This window comes from Tursiops truncatus, chromosome 12 (genome assembly GCF_011762595.2).
Source record: "Tursiops truncatus isolate mTurTru1 chromosome 12, mTurTru1.mat.Y, whole genome shotgun sequence".
Taxonomy (NCBI): Eukaryota; Metazoa; Chordata; class Mammalia; order Artiodactyla; family Delphinidae; genus Tursiops; species Tursiops truncatus.
The window spans coordinates 29,688,976-29,702,308 of NC_047045.1; the positions used below are offsets into that span (position 1 = coordinate 29,688,976).

Here is a 13,333-nt window from a genome sequence, read left to right on the forward strand (position 1 = left end):
AGCTGAGGCACCAACCTGAGAAAAATAACTATAACCCAATATTCTAACTGAGGTGCTAGATCATTATTACAAAGTAGGTAGCCAAAATTTGCTTTTATCAGCATTAGCTGATCATCCACCTTTAGTCTATATATAAAAAAGAATTCACTAGGGACTAGAGTTTTAAGAGTGAGGACTTCTTTAGAGACTAAGTGTGGAAGTGTTTTCCCCCTCTTTCCTCAAGCCAAGCGAGGAGAACTTCAGGAACCACTTAGAGAGGCTGGCCTCTATCCCCTGGCATTTGGGGGCACACAGATCTCTGTCTCAATGCTGACAGATCTGAAAGCAGAAGATTGGCTGGTGTGGCTCATGGTGGCAGGGCCAGGAGAGAGTGCTGTGGAGGGAGTGAGCTGTACTGCCACTGTGGTGAATAAATGGTGTGTGGCTCCTGAGGGAGGGAGCCAGACCTGAGGTGTCTTGGGAGGAAGATTGTGAAGAGGACTGCCTGAAGTGCTCAGGTGACACCAAGAGGCTAGATTCTTTTCCCATACAAGTTATTACAGAATATTGAGTAGAGTTCCCTGTGCTATACAGTAGGCCTTTGTTGATTATCTATTTTATATATAGTAGTGTATGTATGGATATATGTATATGTAAATATAACTGAATCACTTTGCTGTATGCCTGAAACTAACACAACACTGTAAATCAACTATACTCCAATATAAAATAAAAAATTAGGGCTACCTTGGTGGCTCAGTAGTTGGGAGTCCGCCTGCCGATGCAGGGGACACGGGTTCGTGCCCCGGTCCGGGAAGATCCCATGTGCCGCGGAGTGGCTGGGCCCGTGAGCCATGGCCGCTGAGCCTGCGCGTCCAGAGCCTGTGTTCCGCAACGGGAGAGGCCACAACAGTGAGAGGCCCGCGTACCGTAAAAAAAAAAAAAAAAAAAAATTAAATTAAATAAAAAGAGGCTGGGGAGGGCACAGAAAGTCAGGCTCTGCGGGGCAGTCATTCGCAGTTGTCAAGGGGATGTGCAAATCTCTTCCTTGCTTAAAATCTTTCAGTGGTCTCCTACTGTTCTTAGAGTGAAATCTAACTCCTCCTATTTGTGATTTGACCCCTTCCTATGTCCACCCTCCACCTCTTTCACAAGTCATCAGCCATACTGGCCTTCTCTCAGTTCCTCTCACACACTGTATTCTTTCCTGTCTCAAAATGTTTGTGCAAGTTGTGCTTTATGCCAGCACTGATTTTTTTCTCTTGCTTTTTCTAAGCCTGGCTTCGTTTGTCCTTGAGATCCTGACTAAAACCTCTCTTCCACATAGAGGCTTCTGTTGAACCCTCAATTTAACATAAATGTCTGTAATAGTTTGAGTTGGGCAAAGCTGCAAATGACATAAAACTCAGAATAACTATATCTTAACAAGAAAAAGCATCTCCTTTTCCCATGAAAGTCATGGAATCAGTCTAGACCTGGTAGTTTTTGTGGTTTCAGGATTCCAGGATCCTTATATCTTATGTCTCCACAATGTGTGGCCTCAATTTTAAGTTCACTTCATGGTCCATAAGGGCTGCTCCTGTTGTAGCCAGCACATGTACATTCTAGCTGGCAGGAAGGAGAAAAAGGGGGAAGGGCATGTATCCTTTTAAGCTCAATTCTAGAAGCTGCTCATACTACATTCACTTACACATATTGCATCATAGAGCATACTTGGAAACAGTTAACACCCACCTAGGCATTTCACCCAGTTTCTGACCCACTTCAGTACTTCCTTGTTCTTAGCTTAGCTCTGTCACATCCAGCTGAAAGTTAGGCAAGCTGGGAAAGACAGTCTTTATCCTGTCAATAAAATTAGGGGACAGGTTAAAATAAATAAGATGGACAACTGGCAGTTGCCCCCACAGACACCCATCAGTTTTATTTTCTCACAACACTAAGTTATAGAGGCTAAAACTCTTCTCCTTCATAGAAGTCTTCTTTGATCACTCAATCTAAAGTAAATTTCTATAATATTTTGGGTTGGGTTCAGCCACAAGTAACAGAAAATTCAGCAAGAAAGTGACTTCACAGGAAAAAGGTTTCATTATCTTTCACATGAGAGTCATATAATCATTCTAGGGCTTGTGTGGTACTCTGTGGTATCAAGAAAGGGAATGAGTTAAATTTCATATCATTCAATTATATTAGTTATATTAGCACACTATAGCCCATGGGCCAAATTTGGCCTGCCACCGGTTTTTGTAAATAAAATTTTATTGAAACTCAACCTCGCCCATTAGTTGACATATTGTCTATGGTTCCTTTCTCACTACAACTGCAGCGTTGAGGGTTGCAACTAAGAGTGTATGGTCCCCAAAGCCGAAACTGTTTACTGTCTGGCTCTTTATAGAAAATAATTGCCAACCCCTGAGTTACATTAATAAGTTTGTTGAATAACATCTATTTAGAGGCATGAAGTTCCTTGGAGTTTTAAGAGTGTCCCTCTGAAAGCCAACAGTTATAAGTAAAAGTGTTTTAAATATGTTCCTTACAACATACTTTTCTCCCCCAGTATTTTCTTTAATTTTCTGTTTTTTATGGGAGGTGAGTAAGATGAAGACTTTTTGGTTTTTTTCATTTGGAATCATTTTCTGGCTAATCCTCATGATGCTACCAGAGCAGGAAGGTACTTTAGAAGTCACTATGTGGGACACAAGATTCCCCTTCCAGCTCCTGAAGTGCTGCTGTAAGCCCTTGCCTGTCAGCCCTTTTCAGAATTGCTTTCAGTAAAGAGAGCTTGCTTGCCCAAATTGGGGCATCTGGCATCCAATGACAATGGCATGAAAGTATAAATGCCCAACCCTTCCTCCCCCTACCCTAAGTTGGGATAACTATGAAGGGTTATCCCAGCTTCAGAGCTCCCATCATTTAGCTGAGGCCTCATTGAGATTACATTGTAGCCCATTATCTCCCTCTGTCCAGTCCTACTTTCATTCCCTGTCTTTCACAGAAGAACCAACTCTTGGTTGTTCCCAAGAGTATTCCTCAATAAACTTCTTGCCTATTAAGCTCTACCTCAGATTCTTCACACCAACAAAAATCACCTAACCTAATTTCCTGATTCTAGGAAGCTGAATCTTATGGATTTCACAAGGCACAGATTTGGGAAGGGGAAGAGCCAGAAGTTTTGGCTCCAAAGGTCAGTTCCCTTTCTACAGTAATATAACTATAAGGGAGCTCTCATTACTGTCTAATCACTTGGGCTTCTGTAAGAAGCAAAGACTTAAAGAATCAATGAAGTACTATAGCCTCCTCTTGATATTTTGATATAATGTCAAGAGTCTTTGTCAATTTAGCTTCATTGGGATTTGTTCACCACATTATGGGATGAGGTGGAATGGAAATCATTGTTTAAAGGAGAGTTCATGGGTCAGCATACCTAAATTTGAATGCTACATTCTGTATTTTCTAGTTGTGTGATCTTGGATAAATTTCTTAAACTCTCTGAGTGTCAGGTTTATTACCTGAGAACTGGAGGATAATACTTATTAAGAGGCATAGGGAACCTTCTTCTATTCCATTACTTTAGTTTATCCAACATGTAACACCCATCCTATTTCATTTCATTCTATTCCAGAAGGAGCTACTGAAAATTCTAAGACATTTCTATCACTATGATAGTTAAAGAAGCATAAGAATTCATGATTCCTGCCCTCAAGAAGTCTCTAATTCTATTAGAGAGACAAAACTTAAAAAATATAAAATAATTAGAGAAATATATAAGGCCAAGTCAGAATGATATAGAATGGGCAGTATGTTAAGAAAATGAGGACAAATATAGATTTAATGTAGGCAAAATTTTATATGTTATCAGCTTATAATTGTTTTCTGAAGGTCAAAGGAAGCTGAGTTACCATTTTTCAAATTGAAAGAATGGAAAGAACTTTTCCATTTCATTCTCTACAATTGAAAGTATAAGAAAAGTCATAAGTGAAATATTAAAATTTTTTAATTTAAACTTTAATATAGTAAAATTCATTCCTTGTTGTCCAATTCTATGAGTTTTGAAAAATTCAGAGTTGTATAAGCACCATCAAAATTAGTACACATACAGTTTCATTACTCCCCCCCAAAATTTCCTCATGTAAGCACTTCAGTCAAACCTCCTCTCCTCCTTCAACTCCTGACAACCACTAATCTATTCTCTGTTCCTGTATTTTTGCTGTTTCCAGAATGTCATATAAATTATATTCTATAGTATCCAGCCTTTTGATATGGCTCCTTTTACTTGGCATAATGTATTTTGGGTTCATCCATGTTGTATGTATCAATAGTTTGTTTCTTTTGGAGTTATTTCCACTTTTTGAGTATTATCAATATCGCTGTTATGAACATTTGTATACAAGTTTTTTATGTGGACATATGCCTTCATTTCTCCTGAGTAAATATGGCATAAAAATAGAATTGCTGGGTCTTAAGGTAAATTTATGGATAACATTTTAAGAAACTGAAAAACAGTTTTCCAAAATGGCTGCACTGCTTTATATTTCCACCATCAACATATAAAGATTCCATTTTCTCAATATCCTTGTCAAGATCTGTTATTGTCATCTTTTTCTGGTAGCTATTCTTGTGGTTATTAAGTAGTTTTAATTTGCATTTCTCCAATGACTAATGACTTGGGATATCTTTTCATGTCTCTGTTGGCCATTCATACATGTTCTTCGGTGAAATGTTTTATCTTATATATGATTTGTAATTATGTTCTCCCAGTGTGTGGCTTGCCTCTGTTGTTTTTCTTTTTTCAGTTTTATTACTTTCTGTTTTATCTTTATTGTTTATTTACTTCTCTGCTTTGATTGTAACTAACTATTTTTTTCTAGTTTTTTAAGATGGAAGCTTAGTTATTGATTGAGACTTTCTTCTTTTCTAATAAAAGCATTTAGTGCTATTAATTTCCCTCTAAGCAATGCTTTAGCTTCATTCCACATATTTTGATATGTGATGTTTTCATTTTCACTTAGTTAAAAATATTTTCCAGTTTCTCTTGAAACTTTCTCTCTGACCTATGGGTTATTTAGTAGTGTGTTGCATGATTTTCAAATACTTGGGACTTGGCCAGGCATCTTTCTCTTATTAATTTCTTGTTTAATTTCATTGTGGTCAGATAACATACTATGTAAGACTTCAGTCCTTTTATATTTGTTAATGTTTGTTTTATTGCCCAAAATATGACCCATCTTGGTGAATGTGACATGTACATTTGAAACTTTTATGTATTCTGCTATTGTTGGGTAGAATGGTCTATAAAAGTCAATTAGGTCAAGTGGATGATAAGGTTGATCTGGTTTTCTATATTCTTGCTGATATTCTACTTGTTTAACTGATTACTGAAAGAGGAGTGTTGAAATGTCCAAGTATAACTGAGAATTTATCTATTTCTCCTCTCATTTGTATCAGTTTTTCCTTCATGTGTTTTAAAATTGTTGTTAGGTTCATATACATTTAGGGTTCCTATGTCTTCTTAGTGATTTGACACTTTTATCATGATATAATATCCCTCTTTATTCCTGATAGCTTTCTTCATTTCAAAGTCTATTTTGTCTGATACTAGTATGGCCACTGCAGCTTTCCTTTCACTAGTATTTGCATGGTATATCTTTTACAATGATTTTGCTTTTAATATATATCATTATATTAAAAGTGGGTTTCTTACAAAAAGTTTACAAACAATATGTAGTTGGATTTTGTTTTCCATCCAGCCTGACAGTCTGTATTTTACTCGGTGTGTTTAGATCATTTTCATTTAATGTGATACGGTCGTATTTATTTTTAAATTATTTTTCTGTTTGCCCCTTCTGGGTTTTTGTTGTTGTTGTTTGCATGTTTACTCTTTCTTATAGTCTTTTGAATTATATTTTAAATACTGTATTTTATATATTTTGACTATATTTTAATATTCTACTTTAATTTATCTATTAGCTTTTTGACTGTATCTCTTTGTAGCATATTTATAGTAATTTCTCTAGGGATCACAGTGTACACACTTAATCTTTCAGAATATAACTGGAGTTAATATTTATGACTTCAAGTAAAATGTAAAAAAGCCTTACCACCATACAGGTTTCTTTACCCTCTCCTTTTTATGTTATAGTTGTCATTTGTATTATACTACATATATTGAAAAATTATCCAGACAGTGTTACGATTTTTTATTTCACGAGTCATAAATACTTTTTAAAACTTAAGATATGTTAAATTCTCTATTATTTTTACCCAGACATTTGTCATTTATATTGCTCTTCCTCCATTTCTAAAGTTCCAAATTTCCCTCTGGTATCATTTACCTGCAGCCTGAAGAAGTAACTTTCTTTAGCATTTTTTTTAGAGTAAGTCTGTTGGCAATAAATGCTTAGTTTTCCTTCATCTTTTATCTTAAATGTCTTTATTCATCTTCATTCCTGAAGGATATTTTCAGAAGATATATTATCCTGGTTTGACAGTTCTTTCCTTTCAGTATTCTGCAGTCTTTTGGCCCCTGTTTTTTCTGATAAAAAATCCACAGTCATTTGAATAATTGTTCCCTTATATATAATGTGTCAGTTTTCTCCAGTGGCTTTTAAGGTTTTTTTTCCTCCTTTGGCTTCCAGCAGTTTTATTGTGTCATGTGTGAACATAGTTTCCTTTGAATTTATCCTGTTTGAGGTTCATTGACCTTCTGAATTTTGTAAATTTATGTCTTTCACAAAATTTGGGAGAATTTCATTCATTATTTGTTTAAAAATATATATTTTTTCTGCATTAATCTCTTTCTCTTCTCCTCCAGAAAATCCAATTACATATTAGGTCTTTCAGTATTTTTCTCTTGTTTTTTCAATCCTTTTTCTCTGTTCTTCAGATTTTGCAATTTCTACGGATTAATCTTCAAGTTTACTGATTTTTTTCCCTCTATCATGTCTGTTCTATTGCGCTCATCTTATGAACTTATTTAAAATATGTAATTTTTGACTCCAAACTTTCTATTTGGTTCTTTTTCATTTTCTACTTTTCTGTAGAGACTATCTATCTTTCTGTTCATTTTAAGAGTGTTCACTTTTATGTCTTGTAGGATGGTTACAGTAGCTGCTTTAATGTCTTGCCTGATAATTTAAATAATTTAAATATCTGTCATTCCAGGATTGGCATCTCTTAACTGTATTTTCCCATGAAATTTGGTCAGATTTTTGCCAGGTTCTTTACATGTCCAATAATTTTATATTATATCTTCTGCAGTTTTGTTTATGTGAGACTTTGGGAACCTAGTAAAATCCTCCAAATAATTTATTTGCTTGTCTCTTTGTTTGTTTGAGGGTTTTGTTTATTTGTTTGTTTTCGGAAGCAATAGTCCAATTAGGTTCAAGCTGTAAGTTTTGTTTCGCTTTCTGTGGATGAATGTCTTTTCAGTTTTCAAAGCATGTGTTATGCTTTCCATATACCACTCAGGGGTTAGTTTGAGGCTTGGGCAGTAGTTTATACACAGTTCAGTTCTCATAACCTTTGCTTTGCTCCTCTGGTTATGCTTCACATACGCACAACTTAGGGGTGAGCCTAAGACTTCTGTTGATTCATACACAGAGGTAGATGATCTCTTCCAGCTCTCTCTTCACCAGGACTTCCCCACATTCTCTGGCTTTTAAGCTATAAGGACAGTGTTACTTCTAAGAAAGACACTTCACCAACAGCCAATCATACACCTGTTTTCACCTCTGCCTTTTTCTGGTTCATGGGCCAGTTTATCTACCCGGCACCTGACCTTACTAACCCGAGTGACACCCTCAACCTCAAACTTTTTACAGCCTCCCCAAACTCCCATACTGGGTCAGGTATATGTTTTATGATCATAGTATCTTGCAGTTAGCTTTATGAAACTTATAATAGTTTGTATTTCCACATATTTGTTTGTATGATTATTTTATTTATGCTTATTTCTCTGTTAGACTGTGCTAAGAGAATGGACTCTGGAGTCAGACTTGCAAGGTACAAATCCTGGTCACATATACTGGTTGGGAGATCTTAGGCAAGTAACTTAGCTACTCTGAGACACTATTTCCTCATCTGTAAAACTGAGGTTAAAGTAGTATTCACCTCATATAATTCTGGGAAGCTAATACTACATGTAAAGGTACCTGGCACTCAATAAATCTTAAAGTCATTGTTAACATATTAAAGTAGAAAATACATATTTTAAAATATATATCCACCCTCCACCCCATAATGAATCTCTTTCTTTCCCCATTTACTCTTCTCTCTCTCCACCCCAGTTTGGCCTGACTGTATTATATATTAACCACGTTTCTTTTTTGTTTTGTTTTGTTTTGTTTTTACCTTTTTAAACCTAATTGCAAAACCCATTATCTTATTGAATTTACCAGCGGGTAGTTTTTTTTTTTTTTTTTAACAGAAATGTTTTAAAATGTTAAAAGAAATCCCATCATTATTTTCTTTCTACAATATTGAAGCTCCTCTTTCATTTTTCTGGAATGGCTACTAAGTAAAAGGCACTGACTGATCTACTGCTCCACAGCAAGCCACCCCTAAATCTAGTGTCTTAAACCAATGATTTATTATGATTTACTATAGTTCCGTGGGTAAATTGGGCTCATCTGAGTAGTTATTGTTTGGTTTCTGTAATACTATTTCAGGCAAATAGAGGCCAGGACTACAGTCATCTATAGGCTTGAATGTGCAGGATGTCAAACGTGGTTTCTTCACTCACATGTATTGGTGCCTCTACTAGAGTGGATGGAACAGCAGTGGGCTGGCTGGACATCTCTGTTTCTCTGTCTCTGTCTCTCACACACACATAATCATTAATTCTCTCTGTCTCTCTCTCCTTAGGCTTCCCCATTGGGTGGCTTGGGCTTTTTACTAGTATGGAGATCTCAGTGCATTCAGACTTCTTACCCAATGGTTGCCTTTCTCAAAACAAATGTTGCAACAGACTCAGGTGGAAACTACAAGGCTTCTTAGAACCTTGCCTCAGAGGTCTCATAGTGTTACTTCTGCTGCACTCTGTCATAGGGCCAGCCCAGATTCAGGTGGAGGGGAACACACATGAATATGAATTCTGAGAGACATGGTTTACTGGGGGTCATCTTTGAGGATGAGCTACCACCATGAGCCTATAAACATACTCAGCAAACCCACAAAGCCCCTTTCTTTCAGAAACTTATAGTATAGTACAGGGCAGAGTTTCTTCACTCTGGTACTATTGACTTTTTAAAAATTAAATACATTTTTTTAGAACAGTTTTAGATTTACAGAAACTTTGCAAAGATAGTGCAGAGTTCCTGTATACTCGCACCCAGTTTCCGCTATTATTAACATTTTACATTAAGGTGGTACCTTTGTTAAAATTAATAAACCCATCAATTGATACATTACTATTAACTAAAGTCCATACTCTATTCAGACTTCTTTAGTTTTAACCTAAAATCCTTTTTCTGTTCAAGGATCCCATCCAGGATACCACCATACATTTAGTGTTCATATCTTTTTAGGCTCTTCTTGGCTGTGACAATTTCTCAGACTTTTCCTGTTTTTGAGGAGTCTTGGTCAGGTGTTTTGTAGAATGTCCCTCTATGGGAATTTGTCTGATTTTTTTTCATAACTAGACTAGGGTTAGGGCACATACATGAACAACGTGACTTACCATTGTTGATGTTAACCTTGACCACCTGGCTGAAGTAGTGTTAGGTCAGATTTCTCCTCTATAAAGTTACTCTCAGTCCCGCCTCCCCACCCACGACTATGGAAGTTATTATGAGAAACCCGCACCTAAGGAGTGGAGAGTCATGTTCCATCTCCTTGAGGAAGGATTATTTACATAAATTATTTGGAATTCTTCTGCAAGGAAGATTTCTCTTCTCTTTCACTTAATTAGTTTTCGATAACTTATTTATACCACTATGGACTCATGGATATTTATATTATAGCTTAGGTTATAATCCAATACTATTTTGTGTATTTGTTGCTCAAATAGTTCCAACTTTTGCCCTTGGGAGATCTTTCAGATGGTTCCTGTGTCCCTTTGACATACGCCATCAGCGTTTTGTTTTATAACTTTCGTTGTTTTTTGAGCACTTCTTACTTTCTAGCACTAGAAGATGCTCTAGATCACGTATTTTTCTTGCCCCACATCTAAAATCAGCGTTTTTTCCAAGGACCCCTGGTTCCTTTTATTAGAAACCAATATCTGGGTGCTAGTTGTGTTCATTGCTACATTGTTAACGTTTTGGGCCTGATAATTCTTTGTTGTTGGGACCTGTTCTGTGTATTGTAGATTGTTTAACAGCATCCCTGGCCTCTGCCTATTAGATGCCCATGGCAACCCTTCTTCTTCAGTTGTGAAAATCAATAACGTCTCCAGACATTGTCAAATATCCCCTAAGGGGACAAAATGGCCCCTGGTTGAGACCCACTGGTAAAGAGACAGACCTGCTGAAAATGACAAGGATATAATATAATGGAGAACAGTGGGAGAATTGCAGAAGAATCCTCTGAGCCTGTTTGTAGATATTGGGGAAGGATTCACAGAGGAGGTGACATCTGAACTGAAAATTGATTTGATATTTTGAGCCATTATCATGAGCCAGACAAAAGGTGATTTTTTTTTGTTGTTGTTGTTATCTCTTATCCCAAACTTAAAAAGCAGGTATTTTACAGTTGAAGAAGCAAAAGTTCAAAGGGACAAAGTAATTTTATTTACAGTGCCTGAGCTGGTCTTGTAGGATCCAGTCAGCCATCTGTGTGGAGAGCTTTGAGGGTACTGACAACTCCTCACACTGCTCAAATCTAGACTATCTGAAGCACTCCTTGGTTTATAAAAGTGCACTACCATCTCATTTTTAATTTATTTTTTTTTCCATCGAATTCTGGCTTCTTGAGAGCAGAAACCATGGAGTGTTCATTTACAATATTTGCCACATTGTAGGTGAACTAGTAAATGTTAATCCGTTCCATGAAATTCCCCACTCACAGATTACAGAATTAACTCATGCTTCCTTCTGGTCAAACTGCTATCCAACCAGCACCTCTGGTGGAGGGCTCAGTGCCAAGCATACCAGCCAACCTCCCGTAGTGGTAACTCTGCCTCCTCACTGTTTTACTCCCAGTGTCTCAAAAGGAGTAGTTGGCTTGTGTCAGTGACAACCTCAAACTGATTATAGCCTGTGGCACTTTGCCATAGGTTAGAGCTGCAAAAGGTGTTTTCTAAGGAAGGCAAAAAACATGCTATACCTCTGATATTAAAATGCAGAATGTGCTGCTACTGGTTTCCACATGTAATGCCAATTTCTACTTTTGACAATTCCTTTGTCCCATATGATTCTTCTATCATTTAAGGAAAATTTTTACACAGACCATGAGAGGTGTTTTTTCCTTCCTTTCAAATGCTTTACAGTCTTATCCCAATTTCCTTATTTATTTATTTATTTATTTATTTTTTTGGAGGTGGGGAGGTTTTCTAGTTTATTAAATAAAACAGGGAAAAAAATTCCTTTTGGTTGTTGTTGTTGTTGTTCCTTTTCTTTTTCCTACAACTTCTAGATTTGCTATTTGCAGTTGCTATGAAATTTTAAGTCTATTGAATTAGAAGTTTCTGTCTCTGGTTTCAAGACTCACTTTCCTTCTTCCTTTCCTTTGCTAAAATTCTGGTCTAATTAAAAAAACAGTAGATCATAGTTAAATAAAACTGCACCCAGGATAACCCTAATTTCCATATGCAGATTTATCTGCACTGACAGCTACCCCCCCTTCACACACACTCTCGCTCTCTCTTTCTCCTTTCCCTCCTCTCCATCTCCCTATTGCATTGTGTCTGACTGATTTTCAGAGCACCTTCGCTGTTTCCCTCTTCTCATTCCCTTTCTGTAAAATATCTAGACAGGAAGGAGGTGGCTCAGAAGCTGAACAAACAATCTCATATTCTGCCTGCAATGTCATCGTTTCTTTCCCCCATTTTAGGGGGCTGAAGTTGCCCAGGAAGGGGATGCAGAGGAGCTGAAAGGAAGGGGGGAGCTCTCCAGAGGCAGCTGCGGTCAGGGGCAGGGACTGCTGCCAGATGTGCCTGCCTCTCTGGGCTTTGATGCGAAAGGGGCAGCAGGAGGAAATATTGGGAGACAAAAGCCCCCGTTTAAATGATCATTTTCTTTATTTAACATGGCAGCAGACACTCTCTGCGTAGGATCATCATGCCGAGCATAAACTGGACTTTCCCACTTGCCTGGCAGGAGTGAGACAGATCACTGTGTGCTATATGAGCATCTGAGGTAAGACCCACTCTTACAGATACTTGATTTTTTCCTAATCAGTTAATTTTCTTAAATATATGTTTCAGCCTCAATCATATATAGTACAGTAGGGGCAAATCTGTGTTAATCTGCATCTAAAGATCCAAAAAAAAGCAGAGGTATAATATATTCAACTCAATTTGGGGAGGTTAGTTACTTTGTCAATTCTGTGTGTGCTATTTGTTTTTTTAGAAAAAATATTTGGTTTAAGAATAGACTGGTGTCATCATAATCCACCACTGGTGATAATACTGATGTTCAGACTCTTAAAAAAAAACTTTGCAAAAAGACAGTGAGCTACAGATGCATGTGCTATATTTTTAGCTCACATACAAATATTAGAACTCTTATTAAAATGATAGGGTTTTTTTTTTAACAGAGAAGGAATGAATGCTGCATAATTAAGTACAGTATTTAATTTGGCTGTTGTGAAGCAAAAGAATAAGGTAATAATTTTTATTGTACTAATCAGTCTCAAGATGTTCTCTGTGTTAATTGGGTTAAAAAAATTGCAGTACTTATTAGAAATTCTAATTTCACAATGCAGCACTGACAATAAGCTCAGCCAGTGAATTATTCACATCTTTAATTTGCTCACTTAATGACAGTGTTCTGTAATCAGAGTGCAGAGACTGCTGCCTATGCATTATGTATGATGCTCAGGACTTAAATGCAGGACATTATGAAGCTCTCAGTGGTTCAGTAATTAGTTTTCCACAAGACAGGATTTAGATATTCACAGATAAAAGTCCACAGTTGGATAATGCTAAGGTTGCAACACAAAATAACAAAGGAAAGGAAGCTCAAAGTTTAGACTGAAACTTTGTCTTTCTGGCCTTGTCCACGGTGGAAACAGAATCAAGCCACCTGAAATAGTTGCCTAGCTCTGATCACATGTTTGAAAACTGTTTTTGAACAAAGTTGTAGCAGGCAAGGCATTTGAACAATTTCAGTGGATCAGAGGGGAAAGATAAAACCTTTTTAATTAGTGTTCACAGAAGCCCTGCAATCTATCCTCTTAATAAGTCTGTAGCATGCATAGC

General features: G+C 36.9%; 1 long non-coding RNA gene across 1 annotated transcript in view; it reads left to right on the forward strand.

Moving 5' to 3' along the window:
* Positions 1 to 13,333, forward strand: part of LOC117314474 (uncharacterized) — a 300,856-nt gene that overhangs the window by 13,438 nt on the left and 274,085 nt on the right. The window contains exon 2 of the long non-coding RNA XR_004529218.2: positions 12,167 to 12,269. This is a non-coding gene — a long non-coding RNA (uncharacterized lncRNA). The remainder of the gene's footprint in view (positions 1 to 12,166; positions 12,270 to 13,333) is intronic.